Genomic DNA, 23,876 nt, shown 5'->3' on the forward strand with positions numbered 1-23,876 from the left:
CCCCAAAAAAAAATAATTACACCTTGATGCCTAAAAGTAAGATGCATGTTTCTTGTTACCCGGCCAACTCACAGGTGCTTTGAATTGCCAGTGTGGTATACACAAACAAAAAGATACGCCGCTATTTGTTGGCCATGTGTCACTTGTGATTGGAAATGAAATTCATATATTTTCTTGTATCTGTAAGGATTAGTTGCATGGCTGCTGAAGTGAGATATAACAGTACAATAGGGCTAAGTTGTTGGGTGTTACCTGATATAATCTTATGTTGTCCTGAGATGTCCTCCTTACATTCTGAATTTATATCAGGCATTTTATGCCCTAATAAAAATCTCCAATTACATATTAGGACTAATGTTAATGTATACTGAACACTTCAAGGTTCTGTGGGTAAACCCTAAACATTGTTTTAGCATTTTCAATGAATTCCAGTGAATTGTTAGAATTTTTATTGAATGTGAGTTTCTGGCAGCAAAAACATTTACATATTTTTCGCGATTGTATTGTAACAAACACAGACATAAAGAAATAATGACATTTTTCATCATGTCTTTTGTATTAGATTGCACAATGGATGGTAAACGTGGTGTCACTTTACCTAGTAAGGAACAGTTTGAATTGATGATGGATGTCCTGAGCAACAAAGTGAAGATGAAAGAGTTGCCAAAAACCTTAGGACCTAGCTGGAGATCAGCATATAGAAGATTAAGAAAATTCCCTACAAGGCAGAAGATATATTTTATCCGCCGACAGGCAAAGCAAAGAATTGCCTAACACTAGATGGTAAAATAATAGTGTATCAGCAGGACATGGATTCTGTTATAAGCACTATTATGAGTCCTTGAAGGGTGCTGGCGCAGCGCATTAGCCATTTACCAGACACTGAAAAATCATTTTGGAGGTATTGGGAAAAAGGAAATTCAGAGATACTTAAGCAAATCTCTGTTTCATGGAAGGCTACACCCCAAATCTGACAACAAAACTCCGCTTAAACCTGTTCTTGGCAAAACTGTTATGTATAGAGTGCAGATAGATCTCATTGTCATGACTGGTGAACCCTGTGAAGTGAGTGATGTCACGTACAGGTATACACTGTCAGTTGAAGACATCTTTTCCAGATGTGTATGGCTTTGACCACCTTTCAAAGGGATCAAAAGTCGTAGCAGAAAATCTAGCTGATATCTTTCAAAAATATGGCCCACCTCGAATAATTCAGTGTGAATGTCCGAATAATAAGAGGCCGGAGCAGACATCCACAGTCACAGGGCAAGGTAAAAACAAATGATCAAATTAAAGTCACAATAAATGTACATGTACAAATTTTGTTACCAATAATACAACAATGTAGAACTTACTTTACATGTACATATGATAAAGAGGCAGTGGCTGCAATGTTTGATGACTTTTTGATCAAATCTTGTTTTTTTGAGTCAACAGCTGTACAAGTGAAAGGAACACTATATAAATGCATATTGTTGCAGCTCATTTCTATTGCCTTGCTAAAAACAATACAAGTAAGATTAGATTGGGATAGGGAGAGAGTTGCTCGAGGAGATTGGAACATTGAGAGAGGAACATAGCGGACCCAAGACATTTAGACTATGGGAGAAGCGTATCTTGGGCGTTGGCAACTGTCAAGCTTGTCTACAGAGAAATAAAATCTATGTAGTACCAACGAACTCTAAACGTCTCGTGTAGTCAATACACTGAAGATCCCCAGGTACCTCTCGGCAGCCAAGGCGAGTTCAACACATAAACTCCCCATGAAAGAATGAATAGTAATAGGGTGGCCGGAACGTTACTACTATGAAGAAAAAACTGATAGTAACATGGTGGAAGAATCCTACGGGTACAGAGCAAACTGCACGAAGACGGAGAACTGGTAACCAACAACGATGACGACAAGAAGACTGAATACGACGAAGTGATCTTTGGAATTCGACTGGCAGTGTAACACTGTAATATGAACCAATGCGAAATATCTATGAAGAATCCGACTGCTGAAACATCAACTGAACAGATCAACATACACCGAAGAACGAAGAACAATTAAGCAAGCTGCGAAAATCAACGACCTCTTCAGTGAGCGGCCCGTGAGTATCGTAATGAAGTTTGAAGCATCACGGACTCTGCGAACTCTAGTTACCAATGAACTTTCGATGAAATCAAAATTATGATCTAATAATGAACATTCAATTTGGTTCTTATTACGATGTTTAAATGTTTTGTTTAATTATTTTACGGTGATATGGTATTTTGACGTCGAAGTCAATGTTCTTATTTGGTAAAATATGGTATAGAGATTAATGATATGTAAGATAGGAATTTTTATTTTAGACGTTAAGCTCATTGTTATGGAATAATTGTAACTCGATGAAGAATTGTCTTTCTTATGGTTATATTTCTCAAAATCTTACATCCAATCAAGAGAGAGTTGACTGTTCACTTCAGACTACTTTTGATCATACAGCTAGCGATTGAGCGAAAAAGATCGCTGACAAAACAATTGAGAAATTCATATTTTAATTCATCACGGTATGGATTTACATGACTGATTCTGAGTGTGAATGAAATGAGGCCTCCAGTGTAAATGAGTGTGTATGGTGTAATCATACCAGTTGAATTATTTAGATACATTTTTGTACAAGCCGACTGGTGTCATATGATATTACGAACAGAAATTAAGCTCTGTTTCATGTTAACTACTTCTATCATTTAGCACTTACGCTACTTATTTGTTTGTGAAATTATTCTAAGATTTGAATCGCACTTTGGTAATTGATACACTGCCTGTGTAAACAATACTTGAAAATAGGAAAAATGTCTTGTTTTATTTTTGTATCTGTAGAAGACGAGTTTTCAAGAGTTTTTAAGAGTTTTACGAGAATTTTATATAGTCACGATGAGTAAAGGTGACTTTTACGTACAAAGTTTTGGGAAGACTTCATAACGTAGAGATGATTTTATATAAGTTATTGTGACGATGCATTTATTGGAGCATCGGTATAACGAAACAGAGATATTTTTGATTTGAGCATTGTTTATACACAAAGTGAATGCATATTACGATGCTGTGATTCAAGTAGCCTATTCTTTTTACAAAACTAAGCTCACGAAATTGTTTTGTGATATTGTTCTATTCTTTGTTTCTTCAGAAGTTAAACAAAAAGGAAGAGAAACGGATAAATGAGAATTTATGATAATTATGCCCCCTGAAGGGAGCCACACGAGGTGAAAAGGACGGGAATATTTAAGCCGTCAATCTCTGAAACTAATATGAGAAATCGGCGATTATCCCACTCTACCTCAAATAATGACGAATATGCGCAATTAAGTTGTAAGAAAATATTTAAGTTGAATATAAGGAATCAATGATATTGTAATAATTTGAAGACGACGTGATGATGACGAAGTTCAGGGAAAATGAAACAAATGTATACGTTTTCTTCACAGTTGCGAGGATGGCCATGTATATGCCATTTAAAACTCGATGTAAACAAGGAATTACCTTTGATATGTAAGTTTTCGTTTCTTAAGACTTTACGAATTGTTGTAAATGTACGACTGTTTGCTTTCTTTACACTTTAAAATTTAAATAGTTTAAGGAAAACAATGCGGGACGCATTGCTTGAAAGACGGAGAGTGTTACAGAGATATTTTATCTCAGACAAAGGTTAATGAACCTAGCGGTCATCGACACCAGTAACATGGTTAATTAAAACAACAAGATCTCAATTATAAGTCGATATGCATACAAACCATATGTTAGGCAAACGCACAATACGCTAATTCCGTTTTACGAGGGTGTTTACGGAAGTCAGGACGAAAGCAAGAACATATGTCACAGAGATGTTTGAATATTAATAGTATAATATGTTAATTGTGACAGTGACGTTTATGATTGGATGTATCATTTTATCTTTAATTCATGTCTATCGTATGATCCAAGCCACGCCTTAAAGATAACGTTTAAAATCCCATCCTTAAACATACAACGAACAGTCTGGGTTGCTAAAGGAGATTGGAACATTGAGAGGGGAACACAGCGAACCCAAGACATTTAGACTATGGGAGAAGCGTATCTTGGGCGATGGCAACTGTCAAGCTTGTCTACAGGGAAATAAAGTCTATGTATACCAATGAACTCTAAACGTCTTGTGTTGTCAATACACTGAAGATCCCCAGGTACCTCTCGGCAGCCAAGGCGAGTTCAATATATAAATTCCCCCCATGAAAAAACGAATAGTAACAGGGTGAACGGAACGTTACTACTTTGAAGTAAAAACGAATAGTAACACTATCCTTAGGTTGAACGTTTTTATCGAACCATAAAAGATAGGATACAATTTGACAAGTTTCTAGTTGAGCAAACAGAAGAATTTGACATGGGTTGAGTCTCTACCTACCTGTGAACATGTTTATAATAACACGTACCACCAAGCTATAAGTAAGTAATCTAAATTACCTTTTACCTGAATACATGCATGCAGCTATATTTAGTCTTGGAGACACTGCTTTATACATGTTATGATGTAGATATGATGATATCAGCAATTTCTCCCTGTGATCACAGATGGTTTCGTGACACCTACTTGAGCCTCCTACTTGAGCCTAAAGTTGGCAAGGCTGATTTTGGCATTTCAGTCTCTTTTAAAATATAGTAAGTTACTTTCTAGAATAGGCCAAACCCGGAATTCGAATCGACCACGGTACACACAAAGCCATGTGCGCAAACGCGCATAGACGTATGTGTATTTCCATACGCGTTAGTTCACATGTGGGTTTGCTTGTACCGGCATCACGTGATTATTTGGGCGTACTGAGTCTGTAGAACGCATCGCGTCCTTTTTATTCCGGAGTAGAACCATTATAAATCATACGATTTCTCTAAAAGAGAGACCAAAAGCTACTTGGGGCCTTTGTATATATCATTCACATTAGGAGGGCAAATGCCAAGCAGGAGAGAACTTTATATCACTGATGCAGGTACTGTTGATTCGATAATCTTTCATGGAAGAATATATGTACCAGTATGACAGCCTAGTTTGATCAGGGTACCTATTTAGTAAAACTGTCTTTTTTCAGTATTAAGCTTGAGCTGGAAATGATAGCAAATATATAAAGTGTGAAAGGTCAACTTGCCTTTTAAACTTCAAAATGTTTTCTGCCACGGTAGTTTTATCTACCAATATGATTCCAATTATGCTAATGTTTGGAAGTCTTTTTACCACTGTTTCACAATTTTGCATCTGTTAAAAAGAAGTCACTGGATTTATGGTTGGTGAAATGGTTTTCCTTGAGACACCATCCATAAAAGACAGACATAAGACAAAGTCAGCCTTACCAATATGTATGTCTTTAGTAATGAGACACACCTTGGTGGGTGTAATGGTGTTTATAGTATGAGTATCCATTAGTATTAGCACTTTTTTGATATGTTGGCAACGTGTAATTTTTCATCAGATATATATTCATTTCTCCGATGACAGATATTTCATAAAAATAAGAGTCGTGGCTGATGTTGTGGCTGATGTTGCATATTTGCATTTTGGGGGCAATTCTGAACATTTTTGGTGGACAAATCTTCTCTGGAAACACTTCTTTGAACTTTGATGTTTAGGTTACTGACCATAGTCCAGTTTGTCCAAATTTGAGTTGAATTTGCAGTTTTGCATTAATTTTCTTTATGAGGTTGTGGCAACTGACTGTTACCCTAGCAGAATAAGTACTTTTAAGATACTGTGAGTGTAAAGCCAATAAAATTGCAAAGATTTTAATTACATTCATTCTATAGGTGTGTTTGATTGGAAGTTTGTTTGAGCTTGGCTATATGTTCCTGGAAACTCTTGCCTAACCTGAGAATATTACAATCATGAGTGAAAGAAATAATTTGATCTACATTGATCTCAGGAGCATAATTCTGTTTCTGGGTAGTTGTAGTAATGAGGCTGGTATTTTTGCTTTTCAGAAATGACCCCATTTGAGGCTTTCTTTACGAGACCAAATAATAGGTAAGTTCGAGAACCTTCTGCAGAGGATACTAATACAGAAGTAAGTCAAAGCTTTGTTCATTCATGTCTGTGGCAGTTTTAGTAATGAAACTAACTAAAAAAACTAAAACTTTCTGACCCTGTAAAATAAATTTTGCATTGTCCTTATTTTATTTGCGAAACAGATAAAATTTGTGTCTTAAAAGAAATTGACATCTGTCTGAATCTGGCAGTATTTATAGACCGCTACTTGCATAATGTTTTTGTCGTGTTGTGTCTGTTTAGTGTCAATAAGGCATACATATGTCAATAAATTGTGTTGGATATGTGCACATGCATAGACAAGGAAACTCACATCACTGTATTTCAACAAAGTGTCCACTCAGCTGTACTGACTCTGAAGTGGTATGCAGACTATACCATTTATTTTTCTGATAAAGTACTTTTGCAACAATATCCACACATGAAGTTGTCAATCATTTTCACTTGTTAGTCATATGACCATGGTATACGGAGGGACCGCATAACCTTACACAGTAGGTGCCTTTCATGATCAAGTAACACATGATTTCAAGGATAGCATAAGCCTAGAAATTTAAATTACACTAAGTTTCGTTAGTTTTTTAAGGACAAAAATCGACTTAATCTTAACAGCACAAACATACTGTGTAACATCACCCTACCCGATCTTGTTGTAGTACATACAGAGCCCATAGTAATGCAACCAGCTTCAAGTTCGTTGTTTCCATAAATTATCTCATAATTTATTACAGATATACTACAAGTGTTACACTCTTGTCTTTTAGTAGTAAGGATTATTGTTGTCAATTGAAATATATATGTCATAACACTACTCATTATGCAGCTTGAATGAACACTTGACTCGCCTTGTTGCAGTGGAAACTTCATGTCTAACAATGTCTTACACGAATGTACTCTGTGCCTTGAAAGTTCAGGCAGCATTTGGGCATATACTGATAATGAGACAGAAAAAAAGACAGCTAATATTGGATAGTGGATTTATTTGGTCAGATTGTAATAATTATGACTGATTTAACAAATTTTACTGTCAGACAAAGTGTGATCTGGGAAACATACTGTATAGGCTGCCTCATTGTTTGTTTAATACATTGACGAGCATATCTAAGATAAATGCAAAAAAAGTTGGACACACTACATTGGTGACATAAACGCAGGTTGTCATGGTGTAAAGTGACCAGATTATAAATCCTCGTTTTTCAGTCTTGAGACGACAAATTTGGCTTGTGTATGTGATAATGACTTTTACACATTCTTGTTGATTCAGATAGATTGGATATAATCTGCTCCTGAAAATGAAGTTCCTTTAACCAAGACAGGTATAATTAATGCATTATAAATATTGAATGTAACATTTAATTCTGCCTTATTTTCCAGCTTTGCCATAAGATTCATCCAGGATGTTTTACTTAAGGAAACAATAGCTGTCCTTGTTGCAACAAAACATGGTATAACTATAGAAGCTGCTGATAAGCTTTGTAAACAAACAGAAATGTGTAAACAAACAGAAATGTTGAAGCAGTAAGTAGCACTTTATTGCCCAAGTTAAATAGGTATCTGCAGGATACAATATATTCACACTATCATGTGTATCAGTAATCATGCTGCGGTTTATACGACTACAATAGCAGTATTTTCTGAGCGATTTCAAATGTGATTTTGTGGTTCTTCAATAAGTTGCTACAAAACCAAGTGCCATTTTGTAAGAAAATGATAATATCCTGTCTGTTAATGTGCATTTAAACGTGCATTTGTTTGTAACACCGTCTGATTTAGCTTGCAGGCAGCTATTTTGTTTCTAGTTGTCTAGTTTCCATGTGTTGAGTTTGTACTTTACATGCCTTGACAATACTTTTATTGTATGTTAGGTCATGAAATTTGTGTTCATACACTTTTGTAAATTATATATTGTGGTTTCAGTCTAATTTGAACTCCAAATGTACGGTACCGAGTAACCTAGCGGAGAAGCCATAGACAAAACCGCTCGGCCAAATCCCTAATCTCGGCCTCATGTGTGTTCAGCACATGATTTGAGTCTTTGCGATTACTCCTATAGTTATGTATTTTGTTATGTCTCCATTTCAATACTTACCATAGTAATAATTTTACATAAGTTCTTGTATATTGAACAGACCTGGTTTGAGTCGGTTTTTGTTTTTCTTTCTTCATTTTTATAGATGCTATCTTCGATGACTGTATTGATTTGCTTACTGGTAATAAATTTTGAAATCTTAATCTCTCCAGATAACAGAGTTCTTGTAAGGTCAGAGTTATCACTGCTTGCTGATTTGGACCATGCCTACATGTCTTAAGAGGTGAATAATGAACTGGTGACGTACTGAAAAAATGGCGACCAACAGAAAAGTAAAAACAAACAGTATGTCCAACACATACACACCATGATCATACCAGAAACAAGCATGATGCCATTTACTTAATACACATGAATGCCAACTATTTGTTGTAATTTTTATTTTCCTGTCATATGATTATTTTTGAAGATCTGGAAAATCTAAAATGATGTTTAAAAGTTTGAATTTAAACGCTACTTCTTAGGCTATTGACAGTGTTGTACACTTTTTTGGTCTTTAATGTGTCTTACTTTAAAAAAAAACCTTGGAAAACTGATGATAATTTGAGATTGGTTTACAACACATTTGCAGCTGTATGGGGCTTTAAGGTTTGGCTAAAACAAAATAGAATTGTTTTACACCAAAACCCCTTGTCTGACAGCACCTTTATTTGTTATACAGATTCATAGGGATTATCAAATTGTGAACTATTCAAATTTTGATAAATCCACAATATTGTCTATTCGCGACAATTTTTAGCTCACATTTGGTGTAAATGTATGCATACCAAAAAGAGTTGTTATGGTAGGTCAGTGGCATCTTCATTTATGTATGTTAGTATGTGCGGATATTATCTTCGTGCACATCAAAAACTCAAAAACCGCAGCACTACCATTGTAGTATCTGGTGTACTGGGATACCTAGGGATGGAGATGTGAATTTGTTCAAATGAAAATGTCAGTCTTCAAAATATGATAATGATGTAAACAAGAAATGTGGTAGAAAACAGAGGAAATCCAGCAAATGCTAAAACTCTGTAGCCTCAGTCTCGAATTTGTTTATGGTGATTTTCGTTAATATTGTTGTCAAATTTTCATTTTTTTTGAGGGGCCATTTTTCCTGATTTCGTCATTTTTCCCTCTGAAAGCACTTGTCTATAGCCTTGAACACTTGGTATACATGATCATAGGGTTGGTCTGTGTCAGATTTGACGCAATTATGGTGAAATTCTCATTTGTGTATTTTTGGGGCAATTTTTCCCATTTTACAGTCGAAAATGAATTTCTCTCAATGTTCGTGTTGAATTGCCTTGAAACTGAATACTCTTGAACCTAGGGTTGTTTTCTATAGGATTTCTTACTTTGTTGTGACATTTTTGTATTTTTTTTTTTTTTTTGCATTTTAGGGCAATTGTATTTTTTTTGTCAAAAATAATTTTCTTTGGAGTAAATGGTATGATTGCTTAGAAACTTGTTTTGGATGTGTCTAGACGCAACCTAGATTGAGTATCTTCAAATTTTGGGGGAATATTTGCATATACGCATTTTTTGCGCAACTTTTCCCATGATCATTTTCTCTGAAATCCCTCTTCCGATTGCTATGAAACTTTGTGCATGTTGCCAGGGGTAAACATAGTTAAGTATACACACTGTGGCCTGCTACATCAAATCAAATGTGAGCCAAGTGGCATTGATGCCATGTTTTCCATTTTTGATCAAAAAATCTCTTTCTCTAAACACTCCTTGTCTCATAGCTCTGGCTGATTTGTTCTCAGGAATAATCTTACTGTGATGTTAAAATTATAATAATAAATTCGATTTTTTATTAGCAGTAATCCAGCTTTTTTTGACATTTCTTGAAATATGCTATCAAAGGTATCCATCTTCATCAACATATGTGTTACAAAAAGTTATTTCAAGAGCACACCAGGACTGTAGTGGCCATTAGGTAATGTGCTTTCATTTTTGTGAAATTGATGCCCTTTGTCTCATGTTTACGGTTATTGAAAGTAGTTAAATTACTTTATAAAGAACAACTGTTCTTGTGCTTAACTCTACTGTTAAAAGTTATGTACTGTCAAATCAATATTTGTTTTTGGCTAAACAATGCTTAACATCTATTTGTATGTGTATAAGATTGAATGTATAACTCAGAGTTACTTATAGGATTATTCTACATTTCTACTGATTTATCAAAGATTGGTATTGTATTGAAAATATGGCTCTAAAATGCCTGTAAAGGTGTCCACAGAAAATCCGCTTGATTGTATGCTCCATCTGCTATGATCAGCTTCATTTAAGATAAATCAAAGAATATGTTGACTTGAGAAATGTAACATGTCAGCTTTGAAGTAACAGGTTAGTAGGACTATAGTACACTTCCTTCGATTTTTGTCAACTTAAAGTATTGAATACAGAAAATCAGTTTTACTCCAAAAGTGTCCTTTTGAATTCAAAGTGGTCCCCGGGGAATTCACATGATGGTACATTCTGTCAGCTTTATTCAACATCTTTTTCATAATTGAAGGAATGTTCTGACTTGAAAAATGTAACATGTTACCTGAGAAGTATCGGGTAATAATAGGACTATAGTACACTTACTTAGATTTTTTCAAGTTTCAGTATTTCATGAAGAAAATCAGTTTGACTCCAAAAGTGTCCTTTTGACCTCAAAGTGGTCCCCGAAAACTTTGGATAATTTTACGCTCTTTGCTGTATTCAACATAATTTATGTTATAGAAAGAATATGTTGACTTCAAAAATGTAAGAAGCGACCTGTGAAGTATTAGGTATTAATGGGACTATATTACACTTCCTTTTTTGTCAACTTATTGTATTGAATAAAGAAAATCAATTTGACTCCAAAAGTGTCCTTTTGACTTCAAAGTGGTCCCCAAAATCTTGGGATTATTTTACGCTTTCTCTGCTGTTTTAAACATCGTTTATGTTATTGAAAGAATGTGTTGACTTGAAAAATGTGACTTGCGACCCGTGGAGTATCAGGTATTAATAGGACTACAGTACACTTCCTTGGATTTTTGTCCAACATTTAGTATTGGATAAAGAAAACAAGGTTGACTCCAAAAGTGTCCTATTAACTTCAAAGTGGTCCCCGAAGACTTGGGATGATTTTTATGCTCTCTGTGTTTTTTTCAACATCGTTTATGTTATTGAAAGAATGTGTTGACTTGAAAATGCAACATGCGACCCGTGAAGCATCAGGTATTAATAGGACTATAGTACACTTCCTTTGATTGTTGTCAACTTTTCGTATTGAATAAAGAAAATCAGTTTGACTCCAAAAGTGTCCTTTTGTCTTCAAAGTGGTCCCCGAGGACTTAGGATGATTTTACGCTCTCTCTTCCTGTATTCATCATCGTTTATGTTATTGAAAGAATGTGTTGCCTTGAAAAATGTTACATTCGACCTGTGAAGTATCAAGTATTAATAGTACTATAGTACATTTCTATATGTTTTCCCAACTTTAGGTATTAAATACTAAAATAGCAGCTGATATTTCATCAGAAACGTCCATGTGACAACAAATGCGTCCATAATGCGGTAGTTGTCGTCAGACTTGAGTTTGACCCCCCTATCTTACCGGACATTTAGGATGGGGACCACTTTGAGGTCGTCACACATGCATCTTGTTTTAAGTCGTCACACATGTGCAATCCTATGTTATTAAAGTATTTAAACATGCATAGATCGACACTCTCTCTGTACGTTTTCAAAGTTTAAATGAAATGAAATATTTCCTCTGAGAATCACAAAGTGTTTGAAATACTAATTATGCACAAATTGATTTTACGAGTTGTTATGTACTTTGTACAGAAACTTTAAGGTAGTATGCACCTCGAAAGTGAAAGTTTGAGAGTCTGAATGTCTGTCCTCGAGGTGCGTTCTACCTTAAAGCAGTCAAGGGGCCAATACACTGATGCACAAGTTTCAAGGATGAACCAGATGGAAGGCAGCATTGGCAATGCTCTGAAAAAAATATATGAAGAAAAATTTTGCAGAAACCCACGTATACACAAGTGCAGGGGGAAAAGCAAAGTACAAATATGATGTTTCAAAGTTAGTACATGAGTAAAAAGAGGACAATCTATTTGATATCTAACCAGGGAGGAAACATGCTTAATTTCCAGGATTCCACTGCAAAACAACATTTCATAATCCCAGTGGGCTTATCAAGTGCTTAACGTTGTATTCCGATAAGCTTGATATGGCCCTTGACGTATTACCAGGGCATTAAATTGTAACTGCAATACAGTATGGTACAATACCATACAATACAATACAATTTATTAATCTCCGCAGAAAAATTACAATATCTGCTTCAAAACAATGCAGCGAAAAACAAAGACAATAATCATTCAAGCAGGTTCACAAACAAACATATAAAGTATGTGACAGAAACAAACTTGCTGAAAAATCTGGCTAACTTGATTTAACATTGTAGTAAAAAATAGCTCTCTTTCTTTAATGGAATGCTCAAAATGCTGTGTAAACAATGCTCAAACATCATTGTAAATCTACTTCTTTCAAAATGACAATTATCATATTCTTTGTATAATGGAAGTGTCACATCTCTTGCCTACTATTTTGTCTGCAGTGTGTAAGTTTAATCAAAAGGAGCATAGTTTCCACCGATCAGTCTACTAGGTATTTGAAAACCTTGTTTTCTTCTGGACTGAGATGTTACCATCCCAACAAATAACCCAAAATGCCAACGAACTTCGAATAGTCGACGAATAAAATGTGTACAAAATGTTAGGATTGCATATAAAATCTTGGAAAGGATGGTGCGCTGTTTACCAGGCCCAAGTATTGTTATAACAAACTGGGCCCTGTTGGTAAGATAATCAAAAATCCATGCAAGTATCGAAGGAGACACATTCATGTTTTGGCATTTTTGAACTAACATGTGGTGTTAGATAGTATTCAATTCACTAGAAAACACAAAAGACATCAGTCGGACAAAATTTCCACATCTATCCAAGTGTGAATAACTACCTAGATATTAATTTTATGATTCTTTAATATTGCAGGGGATATAGCAAAGACACATTTTACTTTAACATAGCAGTTTCGAGGGTACACAAACTGGGACAAGATATGTAAAATTCTTACCTGTCAGGGAGAATACTCATGGTCTTTACTTGAGAGTCGTCCAATACTAAAGTGTTCAAGATTCTTTTCCTCATTATCTTAGTGGCAGTTGCAGTGAGAACAAGTAGAGGGAAAGTCACAAGGCTTCTTAAAACAGACACCTGTTTGTATTCTGGTCTAAAATCATCACCCCTAACCCAATATAAATAGTTTGATTGTAATTTTGTAGTATAGGTAGTGATCCATGGGACCAGTGGGTCAATATTCAAATGCAAATTAAAATATATAAAGTTTCTCAAGAGATTCTTTTGCATCTTCCCATTTTATACATTTGAACTTTGTATTCTCGTTGATGTCAATTGCTTTGTTTGAAAGAGAAAGGAAAAACTCAAATTTAGAAATGAAACAGTGGTTAGGATCTTGCAATGCCAAGTATGTGCTGTTATATACAAATCACTTTATGATATTGAATCTCATGCTGATAAGTCACTGCACTACAGGACATGTGCACAGCAACCATTATCTGTTCTAGAGACCATAAGAAAAATCAAATATTTACTGTATGATGTAAAATTACAAATTCTTTCTCAATTAATATCAAGAATGCGTGTTATCACCTACCACTCTATAATACAGTGCGCTTTGTCTCTTCTTATAGAAGTCATTTGTCAGCATGGAGCGCCAGGGTTCACTGCAAATGGATTCTAGATCTGGTGATGTAAACACTGAAGAATATTGTCCTTCAGTCATGTCTTTAAATGCAGAGAAAAGAAAGTCTTAAGAGCAATTATTTAAGAACACTGATTATGGCAATTGATGAAATCTGTGATTAAACTGTGTGTGATTTAATTTACAAAGAAATATTTACAAGTAATCATTGAAGCACCTTTAATATCCTTTTGAGTCATCTCTGACAATTTCAGAATGCAAGCAACCCTCACACCCTGCTCTGCCCATCTTTTCTGCTGATGTATCATCAGGCTGCGAAGAGGACATACAATGCGGCCAATGTGTGGAACGTTCTCTGGATACATCTGAAATTGAAGAGATGATTATTTAGCCTGTCGGGGGCTACAACTCAGAGCAGCAAGAAGATTCAAATGATGAAGTAATTCATGTGCACCACTTTTCAAGAAACTAGGTATACTTGACATTTTCAAACAACATAAATTACAACTCGCACTTTTCGTACACGATGCTTTGAATTTTAGGCTACCAGACACCTTTTTAGACTTTTTTACCCCTATCACACATGTGTACAGTACAAGGCAAAATGTTCGGAAAGGCTTAGCCATACCAAAAGTCAGACACAAAGCAGGTCAATTTACAGTTAAGTATGCTGCAACGAAGTTGTGGAACAGCATCCCTTGCAGTATAAGAGACATAAAAAATATACATCAATTTAAACGGCAATATAAAATGTATCTCCAGTCATCAAATTAGCCAGTCATGCATTGTTTTCATGTTCATTCTAAGTTAACTTTATCTTCGGTGATAGTTTTTTCTTTTTCTCTCGAAATTGTGATGTTATTTCCAGGTTATTTTTCTTTCTCTTCTGTTACCAATTGATATCTTTATTGTAACGATCATACCTGAAGCAGAATTCTTTTGGTAATTTCATATTAATATAATTTGATTTATTTGTAATGATTACGTTTCTGTATTACATTTAATTTAATGTATTGAGTATAGTGAACAGTTTTGCCCAGAATATTATTAAGAATATATTTGTTTTCTTTTGTATAAGGAGATGGACTTGACTAGTTGCTAGACAACTATTTTCCTTTCTCCTTTTCCCCTTTTCTCAATGTTTTTGTCACAAAGTGTTTGTTTGTATTTGTTTTGCTTTTGATTCTGGGAATAAATATATAATTCATATGCAACATGTCAAAACAAGCAAACATTTGATGTAATCTGACTTTGAAATATATGGTTACAAAATTTAACGATTAATTTCAAGCCCTACAGTTACAACTGAATGACATGTGAAGTGGGCTGACAAAGCAAGCCAAGTAATAAAAAGAATATTGCCACCTGTAACACTTACTAGGAAAAGTGCAGTGAAAGAGGGGCTATGCCAACTGCAACACTTACTGGAGAAAGCTGTGTAGTGAAGTAGGGGCTATGAGAGAGTCTACATGTCGTTCAGATGTAACTGCAGGGCTTGAAATTAATAGTTCAATATGGTAACCTTTTATTTCAAAGTAAGAATTCTTCTAATGTTTGCTTGCTTTGAGATGTTGCATATAGATTATTTCATTTGAATCTGCTTTGGTTTACCATACGGATTAGCGTCCAGGAAATATGATATAAGTCATCAGTCAATCGTATCAGTCAATATGATCAGTCCTTCCTGATCATATTGACAACTACGATTCTCTGGAACAGGGAACTACGGTGGCGGTATACTGTCCAGAATACAAAGAAGTTCAACAGATAGAATGAACTACAAACAGAAGTGAGCAACAATTTAAAAAGCTTCGTGCTTTTCCCATTACTATATGTGTGTTTGTACTGTGTCTGTGTGTCGTCTGCTCCATGTACACTGTGTTGTTCGGTCGCACACAGGATTGTAACATCTAAGTCGGTTGCTGTGACCAACTCTTTAGGGTTGGAAACGGTAGCCGACTGGTTTTGTGTGAGGCCTAGCAGCTAGGCGATGTTGCCGTGAGTGTGTGTGGGGGGGTTCGAATCCCGTTTGGGTTATAGTAAACATTATATATTATATGTACTCTACATTGGTATGATTATACATGGGCATTGGCATGGAAACCTATGTTTAGAAGACATGGGAGAAAGAAAATTGCCTTTGAAGACGAACAGCGAATGAAAGCAGCTATATTTTGCGAATTCACTTTGAATGAGCGGAGAATGCTAAAAAAGAAACCAAGACATTGTTACAAGATAAATACAGAGATGCTATCTCTGCTATAGATGCTTAGGTCATCTGTGGATGCATATTTACATTTTGAAGTATAAACCTTGACCAGTAAGATACTTTGTTTTACACGCTCCCAAACAGGACTCAAAGGTAATATTTTCAGTTAGAAGAAGTTCTCCAAAATCCAAAATTTTAGGTACGAAACAAAAAGAAATGGGGCCTCCTTCAAAATTGTCCGTAATTTGAACATTTGTTACTTCCAAAGGGAAGTAACCGTTATATAAGTTGTTTCTCTGTCATGGCAAAACCAGTCTCTAAAGTTTAAACTTGTCATCCATTGTGCAAGAAATGTTTTAACTTCATTTTATCGTGCAGTCTTTTTTTTTATAGTTGCTGCAACTGACTTTTGTAATTTTTATTGTTTTGGACAATTTATTCTCGTATCCTTTGCCTGCAACTAACTGTGCAATTGTACGTTTCCGGCATCTGCTGTGTTGTGGAATCATGCGCTGGTGTTATCGACACTGAATAGTTGTTAAATGATTGATCGAATACATGGCATTGTCAGAGTGAAGATTACTAATGTTATCAGTGTGCAAAATGCTCTTTTGCTGGTTTTGTACATATTTTCTCCTTCACTGTGTCCTGTACGGGCAAATCCAATTTCAGCCTGATCAAATGCGCGTTTCAAAGTGCTTTCTCCTGGACTGCAATTTATAGTAGTGTGCACAAGAAGGAAAGTTTGATTGTGTGATTTTTCTTTCAATGATTAACTACTCATTACTCTTGCTAGTAGTGGGCCACTTATTTCATATGACTGCATTGATGTTAAATGGATTTCTGATGGGCCTGTAATTTAATATATCATTGAAGTCATCGTGTCTTCATAGCTGAAAAGAAAAGTTGACCAGCAAAAGCAGACAACTTTGCAACATTGTTTAACTATTTCACCAAAGCAAAGTAGCTGTACCGATGCGCTCACCTATGTGGCTGGGAGACATCAAAAGTTTACTGAAATCTCATTTTAGCATGTCTGTATTCATACACAATTCGGGTGAATCGGATAGTGAAGTAATGTCGCTTTAATCTGGAAATGTCAACTTATCTATTTTCTTTTAACGTTACACACTTGTTTTTATGAGTAATTTGTAATATTGCAGCTATATGATACCTAACACTTTTGAGAAATGTATAAAATATGAAGGTCTTATTATCCCCAATTAGTTCGATGGTATTATATACATTTCCTACATATATGTACTTACTGTTTATAGTAGTCTATCTCGCAAAAAATGATATTGCTTTCGAATATGCATTACATGACCTCCCACACTGATATATTTTAAAATGCTGTATGTGTAAAATCGTGCGTTTGGGTCCAGGTAGTATTTCATGTCTCAGTCGAGGCAACCATAAAAAGGCTGTTCTTTCGTACCTTGCACTGCCCAACATATGATATAAATCCACTGTCCTCCCTTAGTTTCGCACAGTTCTCGTTCGACGATGACTTCGAGTCACAGTAATAGCAGTCTAGGCTAAATGCACGCTCTGAAATGCAAGGGACAGTGCGTCAACCAGAAAGCAGCAGGAACTGATATGATAAAAACAACAGTACGGCTTCAGCTGTCGTGAGACAGCAGTAACTGCCATATTTGTGATATTTGTGAGAGCCATGATTATGGTCGTCCCAGAGTGCTATATTATTGCCTGAATACATGAGATTATGTGCCCGAGAGCAGGTTGCCCGACGCCAGGAGGGCAAATTGTCTCCTGCTGCAAGGGCACATCAATCCGTATATTCTGGCGATAACATTTTTATTACATACCTCTTCACAGTTAATGCTATATGACATTTAGTTACATGCAGGGCATTTTCAAACAATTTGAATATTATACACCAACAACAAACATATTTTAACGAAAGTCAAAATAGCAGTGCGCGCATGTGTATTTCACATCTAGCGTTAAGCGTCTACTGTGTCATCGAAAACGACCAAGGGCTTCACTGGCCCGGGTAACCATGGAAACCGGTCAGTACATCGTTCACCGACCCGCTAACTCCCAGATGTTCCTATTCAAACCAATGCACTGATTTGCACTCACATCGAGGCATGTGATATATTACATCATTTGGCAATAAAAACTCGCAGTATTAAGCTTATGTCACTATTTATGGTAAACGTTAACACATAAAATGAGCTTAATAGAGCATTTGAATGTAATTAAATAGCGTTACCGATCGACTTAGTTAAGCAGGATATAGGGGATGTAATGGATTGTCGGATGAAAATTTTTTGCCAAGTATGTTTAACTTCTAAGCCTTCATATCTTGTCACTGGCATAAAAAATTAATTACACCTCACTCATTAAGCGTGCACTGCCATTGGTTAAACATGGCTCACGTGACATGTAAAGTATACACATATTGACTGGCTATGAGGGCAACAGCATACGTCTGTACCCCGAGGGACTGTGAGTCACCCCCAAAAACAGACTGTTTCCCGAGGCCGTAGGCCGAGGGAAACAGTCTGTTTTTGGGGGTGACTCACAGGCCCGAGGGGTTAAAGACGTATGCTGTTGCCCTCATGCCAGTCAATATGTGTTTTGTAACACACCTCATCCGTAGCGATGCACAAGAACGTACTATACACAAAACTTGTCGCATGTAGGTCTATGATGTAATATGTTTGAGTGGTTCAGTAGAAAAAGTTTTTCCTAAAAAGACCGCAATACTTCTGCAAAACGTTCAATTCACCTTTGATTATAGTTTTTGTCCGTATCCAGTCCTTGTTGGAAACAAAAGCATTCAATTCTTCTTCAGAAAGTAGGATAAACCAAGAAATTTCTGGATTATCGTTTCGATCGGCCGCAGACGACATCTTTGTTTACATTCCGGTCCGCGTTCGCGTCAAATATCGTTTTTGACGTCAGCGGGCATCATTTTTCAGAACTGATGCCTGGCAGGCAACAGTTCAAACGAATGATGCCTGATGACGTCGTTTACGTGGATCAGCACAAAAAGAACGCATCCCACGTGACTATCAATTGGCGAATTAGAACACAGACTGCGGATGAGGTGTGTTACAAAACGTGATGATGCCCTCTGCAAACGTGATGATGCCCTCTGCGAACTTGATGATGCCCTCTGCATTTGATATTACATGGATGACGTCATTTTACTTACTGCGCGTCCTTTCTGCGCATAACAAATTGTCGTTCGCTTGTAAGCAGTCAGCAACTATGGCTTCGAAACGTCATGCACAGCTGTCACCGGCACAGTTAGACGATATTTTGATGCAAGTAAACAGCAAACGAACGAAAATGGCAACAAGGAATGCAGTTTCTGTGTTCAGCGACTATGCAAACAACAAATGTGGATACGCAACCGAGGAGATCGGCAAATTTTCAGCGGCAACCCTAGACTCGGCACTGACAACATTTTACGCTGAGGTCTGGGGACTCAGAAAGGCGAACTGTACTCGAAGAAGTCTTTGTGTTTTTGTGTCTTTGCATGTTTGCTTGTTCGGTGTAATAAAATTAATAACACACGCCAGCACGGGCAAGATCACGATTTGTTGCCTGCCCTCGGGCTGGTGCTCATGACGGTAATATTGATGATACCCTCGCCTTCGGCTCGGGCATCATCAATATTACCGTCATGAGCACCATCCCTTGGGCGGGCAACAAATCGTGATCTTGCCCTTGCTGGCGTGTGTTATTATTTAAATAGTCACCACAATTGCGACCCGGCAAGGCTTGTGATGTGCCATCACACTCCAAGGCCACAGCTTCAATATGTTTTACCTTGATCACGATTTGCAATCGACAAAGAAAGACATGGCGCTACTATAACTGTAAAATTTGAAACCAGATGAATAGGCGTTAACATATTCCGTAAGGGCTGACATATGTAACACCGTCGACAGTAGGGTTAAGGGTCACGTCCCCGTGCAAAATACGCCGGGTAGACGGTTGAGCGAGCTATCGAGAGTGTGACAAGACGAGTATCGTAAAATTATTATTATCAAAAACAAAACTGCAATTAATACTGAGCTGGCTCTTTCAAGTGAAATTATTTTTGCAGCTTGTGGTCAGTGAAGGGCGTTGTCCTTTTTTTCTTAATTTACAGTGTTACTTTGTAAGACCGACAAAGGCCCGCCTTTGCTACGGCCCCACTAGGCCCATGCCTGGAAGGCAAGGTTCGGTAGCATCCATATGCCATTTAGTAATTTTGGGTTGGTATTTTTTGATCTCATCACAAAAGAAAATGAAGAAAAGCTGAAATCAACAACGCTTTAACTTCTATGTATACACATGTGGTTGCAACCATTGTCGTTACAACCTAACCTATTACAGGTAACATGTATAATTAAGCCGTACATGTCCGTTTTCAAGTTTAGTTTGTTCGTCTCCAAATGTGTGCAATTGAGTTATTGACAATTTCGTATATAAATGCACATCGTGCATGCGTTCTTTTGTCTACGCGCCTTTAAGCTACATACTCGACTGAAACATCACCTCTTTTCAACTCTCCTTAATTGTCAAGTTTATTCCCGCGCAAAGTTCTCCGAATATTATGTTCAAAGTAAGTCAATCGAGCAACCAGAAGCAACATTGTGACTGCTATTATGCAGTCTTCCATGCACAAAAGTGATTGAACAGTATTCACACCCTTGGTGCTTTTCTGTTTCATTTTACCCCTTGTTAATAACGATAGAATTGATTTGAAAGAGTCACAAATGAATTGCTTTGTAACATTACTGTAAGACCTAAAACCACTTACTTCACTCTGATATTTTTCACTTTTAAAATTTTCATGTTCTCCTCTCTACTATTCAATATAGTGCTTCTGCCGCTAAATACACTAAACTTTTGATGTATGTGAGTGACCCCGGATCCTGCTGATATGCAGCGTTGAATAAGCTGTTTCTCTGATTGATCCAGTATCACTATTCACAGCGACTTAGGGAGTCTATTTGTATTGTTTTAATTATATTGGTAAGATTCAGCTACCCAATTGGATAACAGCTTATTCAATGCTGCACATTAGCCCCCCCCCCCCCCGCCGGATATGCTGTTCCCACCCATATTCTGGCAATTGTGTCCATATGGCATAAAATTAAACTGACATGTGTGATGTTATCGGTGATTTCAAGATGTATGGTTGGAGCCAACGCCATTTCTGTTCCTTTGTGCAATGTATTGCAGTCCTCATGATCACGAAAACATTTATGAACGGTAATGTATTACAACAATTACTCAACCGGTATGTGCGTTTTTGATTTTGTGAAAGTTTCAGTGGTAAATGTAGTCAGTCGATGGCTATTTCGATCATTCTTAATCTGTTGTCCTATCTTGAAACTTCGCAATTATGGTAACATTTTAAGTTCAAAGGAAACTAGCCGAAAAATAGCAAAGCTGCTTGTCTATGGCTTGCGTTTGGGATTGAGTTTGAATAAAATCACTTTTCATTCGTAGATATCACGCCTATCAATCATACTAATGTATTAATGTACGGATCAGAACTTATGATAGTCGGCAAAATCATGAATAACTGAAAAAATATGTGTTTTTTTGCAATCTGTTACATTACGTTGATGATCTGAATTTAAAGTTCACCACTCGAGAGTTGAATATTATGCATGTTGTAAATTTGTTTACAATTATAGCATTAGCTTTATAGCATAGCGGTCTATAACAGGAGGTGCAAGGTGCGTTATTTGAAAATAGTATTTATTAATAATTTTTTGGCAGGATTGATATACTTTGATGGCGACTCAATCACCTTCTTAGAGATACAGCTAAAATAGTTGTTGTTGTCAATACTTATCGTTTTTGAACTGGGCCTTTAGTAAATCAATCATTCAAGGTCATTGTGTGGAATACGTGATTATGAAAATCGGCGCTTCTTTCAGAACAGAGAGTGCTAATGAATGTGTCACTGCTGATTTCTGCCTAAAAGTATGAAATATCGTTCTTCATAAAATAGTCTTAAGTTGGCTTTTAGTATCAAAGTTATCAACGTGCAATGTTTTTATTTTGTTTATGGAATATGTCTACAAATTTAATGAAAATCCCATAAAGTTTGCACTCCTTGCCATTAATAAGTTAAACAAACTGTTGTTATCCAGCTGTACACGTGGGACAACAAACTTTATACATTTTACTTCCGGGGTTCACGAAGCCAATTTCGAGTTTGAGGTTCGCCAATAAGTGCAGGGAATGTATGAATTACAGAATAGCTATTCAAATCATCAATAAGTAAGTGTGATATATTTGAACTGAAATAAACCGCATCAATTGTTGATAAAATGTTCGACCTATGTCGCGCCACTAGCACCACTGAGTTCTAAGTGGCTCGTGAATCTTTTGAAAGACAGTGAACATATCTTAGCAGGTGAGTTTTTGATCGATTAAAATCAGCTGGACTATAAAATGTGTATTATCGGCAAAGAGATACATTTTACAACTGAATATGTTGCAGATAAAACTGAAATAATTATAACGATACGGAAAAGTTAAAGACTGAGTTAGACGAAAAGTATGCACGTATGTATGTATGCAAGCTTGCATGCACGCACTTATGCACATGAAAGGCATTTGGATCGATCATGTGGTTTGCCTTCCATTTTGGCTTTTGCAAAAATACTACAATAACCATGAGATGAATTTCAGAAATATTATTGAAAAGAACCAAAAGATCATTTCAGTTCTCATTTTGCACATAGCTTCATCAGTGCAAGTGCTTTCAACAATGGCAACCGCTTGAGCCCCTCAAACGCTGCATTGCAGCTTTAATTATTATCATTGTTTACTTGCATGGCTTCATAGACAATCTTCTAAATCTAAAGTTTGGATATTTTCCAGATTACGATTGTGTTGGTGGTACCACATCCCCTCCCTTCAAGACTTTTTCGCTAAGAGTTACCTGGATAGAAGCCAAGCAAATATGTGAAAACGACAATGGTCACTTACCAAGATTTCATGACCCAGAGACTTTTATGATGTTTGCTACACTTGCACTTACGCAGTATGAACCAGAAGGTATACTCATCTACACGTATTTAGTCATTCAGTAATCCTGTTGAAATCTTGATTCAACAGGAAACCCAAGAATTTCGTGTGTTTCAATCTGATCGAGAATTCACCATCAGCTTTTGATGTAAACAATTGAGATAATATGTTTAATTAATCATCATTATTATCACCATCATCATCATATTTATATTAAGATAAATGTAATCACTGGAAAATATGATAACATAAAACATTGAAAAGCAAATGGTGAAAGCGTAACAGAAATATTCGAATACCTTAGAAATGTTTTACGCAAAATAATGGCACAATAAGTCGGCGAAAGTACTATAATTGCTTTCTCTTTCATTATCCGAGTAGATAGATGCGTTATTTGGCCATGCATTAAACAATTCTTCAAAATTAACTTCCTGACTCAAAAGGTCATGTAGCCATAAAATGTATGATAATAAATGAATGTCAACTTACGCTATTCCTAAATTTACGACAATTGGTGCAATGACGTTAATCCGTTTCTCAGAACCCCTTTGAATGGCATAAAGGATACCAAATACAACAAATAATGTCGCAAAAGTCGACAATTTACCATTATTGGTACTGTTTTTGGACACAAAGAAATTATTCTAATAAAACAATTGACGTGACCTGAAATGGACTTAGCAGTGTGCCCATTCACTTGAAAACATCATAATCCTAATGATTCCGGATAATCGTTTCGAAGATCATCAAACAATTCCTTGCCAATTCT

The sequence above is a fragment of the Ptychodera flava genome (assembly GCF_041260155.1).
Source record: "Ptychodera flava strain L36383 chromosome 3 unlocalized genomic scaffold, AS_Pfla_20210202 Scaffold_27__1_contigs__length_13241970_pilon, whole genome shotgun sequence".
Lineage (NCBI taxonomy): Eukaryota > Metazoa > Hemichordata > Enteropneusta > Ptychoderidae > Ptychodera > Ptychodera flava.